At 39.1% G+C, this 7,236-nt stretch overlaps 1 non-coding gene across 1 annotated transcript; it reads left to right on the top strand.

The window, feature by feature from the left end:
- Nucleotides 1-804: 804 nt before the first annotated feature.
- LOC147933168 (small nucleolar RNA R71) lies at nucleotides 805-911 on the top strand. The gene has a single exon (XR_015576752.1). It is a non-coding gene; the product is annotated as a small nucleolar RNA R71 (small nucleolar RNA).
- The last annotated feature ends 6,325 nt before the right edge of the window (nucleotides 912-7,236 follow it).

Raw genomic sequence — 7,236 nt, 5'->3', positions numbered from 1 at the left:
TTGGCTGTGAACTCCCTTGGATTTTGAACAGCTTTTCCAGGGAGTTGGTTGGGTTTTGGAGCTGAAGTAGATGCTATGTTACCCTCCATATACTTCACTAATGAATTAAGACCCTCAAACTTCATATTCCGATCATTGTACTGTGATGTTAACCTTTGGTTCAACTCAGCAAACTGCTTGGCTTCCTCAATCTTTCCTTGTGTTTGCCCAATCAACAATTGTTGCATCATAGCTCTTAAGTCTTGTTCTTGGCCTTGGTTAGTCTGAAACCCTGGTGGGGGACACAACTGAGGCTGGAACACTTGATGTTGTTGTTTGGGGATGTAGGTTTGTTGCTGTTGAGGCTGTTGAGGTGGATAGACTTGGTCTTGAGGATTAGCCACATTGGTACTCCTATAAGAGAGATTGTTGTTCTTGAAACCCCCTTGGTTGTAGCCTTTGAATCCTCCTTGATTCTGCATGTAGCACAACTCAGCAAACTCAGTCTCCCCCTCTTGAACTTGAGCTTCTTCTTCACCAATGAAATGAATAGACTTGGACTGGCTAAGAAGAATCTTGTCAAGTTTCTCATTGACCATCTTCAAGTCTTTCTTATACTTGTCCTCTTGATCAGTTGAGGAGCTCCTTATGGTCCTATCATAGTCCTCATTATAGTTGCCATCTGACTGAGCAAGATTCTCAACTAATTCCCAGCCTTCTTCCACATTCTTATTGAGGAAGTTGCCATTAGAAGCTGTGTCAAGCAACATCCTTATCTTTGGAAGCACTCCTCTATACAAGGTACTCAAGAGTGACTCATTGCTGAAACCATGATGAGGACATTGAGTCTGATATCCCTTGAACCTCTCCCATGCCTCACAAAAGGTCTCATTGTTCCTTTGAGCAAACCCAGAAATTTCATTCCTCAATCTAGCTGTCCTAGCATTGGAGAATAATTTGGCTAAGAAAGCCTTCTTGCAAGCATCCCATGTGGTAATTGCTCCAGTAGGAAGAGTCTTCTCCCAAAGGTGTGCCTTGTCTCCAAGTGAGAAGGGAAAGAGCCTCAACTTGAAACCATCTTCACTCACTCCATTTATCTTGGTTAGACCACAGATTCTATCAAACTCATCAAGGTGATCAAGTGGATCCTCCATTGGCAGCCCATGAAACTTGTTGGCTTGAATCATGGAGATCAGTCCACTTTTGATCTCAAAGTTGTTGTTTGCTACAGTTGGAGGCACAATTCCAGCCCTTTGGTTGTGGGTGTTGGGTGCATCTCCAGCACCAATGTGCCTAGGCCTCTGCTCATGGTTAGCTTGTTGCTCCATGATCACTGAATCCTCTTGCTGAGCTTGTACTACCCTGCTTCTCTGATTTCCCAACCCTTTGTGCAACTTGTGGATGTTGTTAATAGGCTTTTGAATGTTGTCTTTTCCTTTAGACCTTGTGTGCATCAACAAACGCGAGTACAGACTCGAACAGGTTCACAATTGAGCTCAGGCTCGTCTGGGGTATCAAGTCGACTGGGAAGTGGTGTCCAAATGTACACGGCTTCTGGCTCGATCAGGTGCTCGATCACCCACTCGGTCCAGTGGTGGTCGAGTGACTGGTCGAGTGGTACCTGAAATGGAACTTCAACCCAACAACAGAAGATTCAAGTGTATAAACGAACTTAATCTTAGACCAATATGGATCCTAAATGTCACAAAAACACACTCAAATGGGCAACGGCGCCAAATTGAAACAAGAGTATTTGTATGGTGGTGAATGATGATGAATGTAAGCAATGGTGATATGAATGGAATGATGGATGGGTGTTTGAATTCCCCTTATGCTATTGCAGTACAAGAGGTATCAATCCTAAATGAGTGTTTGTGAACAGTTAAGATGTGCATATGAATCTAAGTTAAGACAAATCTAAAGATTGTTTGTCACTAACAATCCTAAGATGGAAATGTAAAATGCAGAAAATAAACTACAAGAACTAAGAACTAAATGCAAATGAAACTGAATGATTGCAACAGTAATGATACTAGAACAGAAATAGAAACTTCTACTAATGAACTAATGCAAGACAAGTAATGAACTGAAAAGTAAATGAATGCAACTAGAATGAAACAGGAATGAAACAGGACAATCACAAATCATAAACAAGAGTTCTGGGGATGAACTCGAGCAAGCACTCGACCGAGTGTAGGTCGAGTGAGAGGTCGAGCTGGTTAAATCCGGAAAACAGAGCAATACAATAAAAACAGAGCAATGCAAATACAAATCAATCAACAAGCAAGCAACAGGATTAAGACTTTAAAATCAATAAACAAAGAACGTCCTGAGGATGGATTCATGGGATGAACTAATCATTGTGGTTATCTAACTTGGTCAACAAATCTCAAGCAAACTTTGAGCTAACCTCTAGACATATAAATCTAAGACAAGTTTCTCCCATTCTCATGGTCAAGAAACAATCAAACCTATGCAATTCTAGACTTGTTCTCACACAGTAAAGAATCTACACAAGCAGGCATTAAGCAATACATCTCAAACCAAACAAGACCTCTAATCTCTTAGCAAGCCTAATGGTAAGCTCTAGATCTAGCCTTATCTATGCTTCTTAAACATTGGTGTGATGCTAAGGAGCTTGAAATCAGATCCTAACCTCTCAGTTCAGGATCAGCATTAAGAACATCTAGCCTAGAAGAGATCTACAATAATCAAGCTTGACCAAATCACATAAACCACAAGATCAATCCTTCCTAACCCATCCTCAAGATCCTAAGCAAACTACTCACAACAATACATGATGAACAAAGTCAAAAACCTAGAAAATATTGAAACTTGCATCATTAGAAAGATTAAACAAAGATCTATAATATTGATGAAAGGATCAAACTCAAATTCTCAATATCTTGAAAGTTATAGAACCAACAAAATACAAGAATCTAGTCATCTTTCTTAAGAAACTACAAGATCTTAAAAATAAAAATGCAAAAGGAATAAAGCTAAAAAAGGTAAAAACTAGGTTTAGAGAATATCTAAAAGCTGGACTCTGGTAGTGGCTGCAGGTACAAGGCCTTATATAGGTGAGGAGGTGGAAGCCCTAAAAATAGAAAAAGTCAAAGTAGTCAACGGCTCGGTCAACTCGACCAGTGCTCGGTCGAGTGGCTGGTCGAGCTGGCTTCTCTCGTGCAATCTCCACTCGGTCGAGTCCTCCTCAGCACACGGTCGAGTGTCTGGTCGAGTGTGCGGTCGAGTTGGACTCCGGACCTTGTTGTTTCAGCCTTAACTCCCTTGTTTCCTCCTCATGATTGCTTCACATCTCTCCTCCATTGCTTCCATACTCCTTAAGCTCCAAAATCACCAGTTTATGCATGAAAAGATGCAAATGCAATGCAACTAAACTCTAATGCATGATTGGTCATAAAACTATGCAATAATGGTTAAAATGGATAGCAAAAGATGCAAAAGATGTGAATATACTAAGGGAAAACAAGGTAAAATATATGAACATCATATTTCCTTGTTAGCTTGCTTAATTCACTAGACTAGGATCAATGCCCAAGTTAATAGTACTTTGATGCTAGTTGAGTGGTTAGAAGCATAAGATTGAACCAAGCCTTGAATTCCTGCATTGCATTTGGTCTAAATTGAAGCATGTTGTGATTTGACACCATTTCCTATCTATAAGAACATAATATTGAATTTCAATTATCAATGTGTGCATTGCTTTAAACTCATGGATACCATATACATACTTGGATCATCTTTCTCCTTTTTACCACTCTTGTTGATCCAAGTAGCTGATTAAACCATTGAAATCAGTTTCCTTACCCCTTAACCAACCCTTCTTTCAAGCCATGTTTATTCTCGTGTGTGTGAGTCCTATTTTTGGGATTGAGCTTGGTAGAAAGTATTAGGTTTGAACTGACAAGAGTACAGCCTTGTGTAGTTCTAGTTTGCATTTTTCAAACTAGATAGGACTAGGTGGTTCATTTGTTGGGTTTGGGACTTGGCTGTTTTGAAAAGAAAAGAGGAAAAAGAGAAAGAAAAAGGGTAGAATCTTTAAGAGGAGAATGTGTTTAAGCAAGGTCTAGTGAAAGAATGGGAAGTAAAAATTTTATTAAAGATGGTTCTAGTTAAAGAAAAGAAAAGAAAGAATAGAAAAGAAAGAAAAGAAAAGTCTAGCAAAATGCTTGTATGTCTTAAGAATAATAAGAAAAGATAACCATAGCAAATAAGTAAGAATCCCCCATCCCACTAGAAAGATCAAATAAGAAACCTGTCCTAAGACTTGAAAACCAAAAGAGAGAAGGGTGAAAGAGAAAAGAAGAAGTTAAAGGGTAGCACTAGGATCATTTGGGTTTAGATTGTAGGATGAATACTTTGGGTGCCTTTGGGTAGAAAAGGTTTTGTTCTTGTATGTGTCTAAGTGTTCTTACCTTTAGCATTCTTCTAAAGCTTAATCCATTTTTTATGAGAGAACCTTGATATTGATAAGCCCCACTCTAAAAAGAGACCATCATTGTCTCAAAAACCTTTATCTCCAAGCCAAATGAGTTTAAGCATTGCATAGAATTGATTCACGTTCTTGATTAATGAATGTTAAAGGAAATGGTTGATTTGAATGCATGTAGACATCTAAGGCTCAAATCAGTAAATGTTGTGATATGCTTGTCTAAAATCTTTAAGTACAGCTTATTCAACTTGCATCATAGTACTAGTAACTTAGACATTGACTCTAGATAGTCTATTTGCAAGCTTTAGGAGCTGAGATCCCACTTTCAAACCTCACTTACCTTCTTATGTCTTGTTTATTTGCTTGAGGACAAGCAAAGACTAAGTTTGGGGGTGTTGATGTTCATATATTTTACCTTGTTTTCTCCTAATATATTCACATCTTTTGCATCTTTTGCTATCCATTTTGACCATTATTGCATAACTTTAGGACTAATCATGCATTAGAGTTTAGTTGCATTGCATTTGCATCTTTTCATGCATAAACAGGTGATTTTGGAGCTTAAGGAGCATGGAAGCAATGCTGAGGAGAAGTGAAGCAATCATGAAGGAAAAGCAAGAGAGTTAAGGCTGAAGAACCAAGGTCCGGAGTCCCACTCGACTGCCCACTCGACCAGACACTCGACCGTGTGCAGAGAGGGACTCGACCGAGTGGAAGATGCAAGAGAGAAGCCAAGTCGACCGGTCACTCGACCGAGCACCGGGTCGAGTTGGCCGAGCTGCCTAGCTATTTTGTCTTTTAGCATTTTTAGGGCTTCCACTATTTTTTCTATTTAAAGACCTTGTATCCAGCAGCCACCAAGAGTCCAACTTTTTAGAATAGTCAAAAACCTAGTTTTACCCTTTTGGGAATTATTCCTTTTGCACTTTTATTTTTCTTAGATCTTGTACTCTTTTAAGAGAGAAAACACTAGATTCTTCAATATTGTTGGTTTCATAACTTTCAGAATATTGAGAATTTGAGTTTGATTCTTTCTCCAATATTGTAGAACTTTGCTTTATCTTTCATTTGATGCAAGTTTCAGTATTTTCTGGGTTTATGACTTTGATGTTCATCATGTGTTCTTGTGAGTAGTAGCTTAGGATCTTGAGGATGGGTTAGGCTGGGCTGTGTTTGAGGTTTGTTTGCTTTGGTCAAGCTTGATTGTGGTAGAATCTCTTCTAGGCTAGATGTTCTTAATGTTAATCCTATAACTGAGAGGGTAGGGTTTGATTTCAAGCATCTTAGCATCACACCAATGTTTAAGAAGCATAGATAAGGCTAGATCTAGAGCTTACAATTAGGCTTGCTAAGAGATTAGAGTTCTTGTTTGGTATGAGACATATTGCTTAGCCTGCTTGTGTAGATTCTTTACTTTGTGAGAAGAAGTCTAGAGATGCATAGGTTTGATTGTTTCTTGCCATGAGAGTGGATTAAACTTGTCTTAGAAATATATGTCTAGAGATTAGCTCAAAGTTTGCTTGAGATTTGTTGACCAAGTTAGATGGCCTCATTCATTAGTCCAGTCCATGAATCCCTCCTCAAGACCTTCCTTGTTTATTGATTTCTAAGTCTTAATCCTGTTGTTAGATTCGTTCTTGTGTTGCTCTGTTTTTCTTGTATTGCTCTGTTTCACGGATTTGTCCAGCTCGACCCTGCACTCGATCTACACTCGATCGAGTGCTTGCTCGAGTTCATCCCAGAACTCTTGTTTATGATTTGTAGTTGTCCTGTCTTATCTCCTGTTTCATTCTAGTTGCATTTCTGTTGCATTTACTTAGTGTTATGTTCATTACTTGCCTTGCATTAGTTCATTAGCATAGTTTCTATTTCTGTTCTAGCTTCATAATTGCCATAATCATTCTGTTTCATTTACATTTAGCATCTTGTTCTAGTAGATTTACTTTCTGCACTTTACATTTCATCAATAGGATTGTTAGTGACAAACATCCTTTGCATACTTGGCTTAACTTAGGCTCATATACACATCTTGATTGTTCACAAACTCTCAGATTGGATTGACACCTCTTGTACTACAACTACATAAGGGGAATTGAAACACCCTGCCATCCATTCATTTCATATCTCACCATTCCATACATTCATCATCCATACCACAAACATATGTGTTTCACTGAGGAAGATCCTGAGAGAACTGAAAGTGAAGAAGAAAGGGAGCCAACTCTTAGGGAGATCATGAGGAGAAACAAAGCCAAAGGCAAGAGGCCAGCAGTTGAAACTCCACAAGAGGAGGATGAAAGTGAGAGTGAGGAAGAAGATGAAGAAGAAGAAGGAGAGGATGATGGAGAAGCAGAATCTTGTGGTTTGACTAAGAGGGAACTTTATGAAGCCTTCATGAGGATGCAGTTCTTGGGGACTAGATACCCACACAAAGAAACCATGGAGAAGCTAGGCATTGATGAAGATGTGGAATATCTTTTTGAGAAGAGCAGCCTAACCAAGTTCATGGGGCTTTGCATGGAGGGTTATAAGGAAGAAAGCTGTGAATTTCTAGCCACAGTCAAGTTGCACACCTACATAAGGAAGAATGATGAGTTGGGAGCTGGTCATATTGCCTTTACTATCAAAGGGAAGAAGTATGAGCTTCCAATGAAGAAGATAGCCAATATCTTTGGCTTTGAAGTTGAGAGTAATAGGAGCTTGAGGATACCAAGAGAAGAGCTCTTTGCTGTTTGGGAAACCATTAGAGACAACATCACTTACTCATCCTCCAAGACCAAGAGTTCCAAGATAAGAAGCCCAGT

This window comes from Camelina sativa, chromosome 12 (genome assembly GCF_030686135.1).
Source record: "Camelina sativa cultivar CO46 ecotype springtype chromosome 12, ASM3068613v1".
Classification (NCBI taxonomy): Eukaryota; Viridiplantae; Streptophyta; class Magnoliopsida; order Brassicales; family Brassicaceae; genus Camelina; species Camelina sativa.
This window is presented reverse-complemented; position numbering and strand designations above follow the sequence as displayed.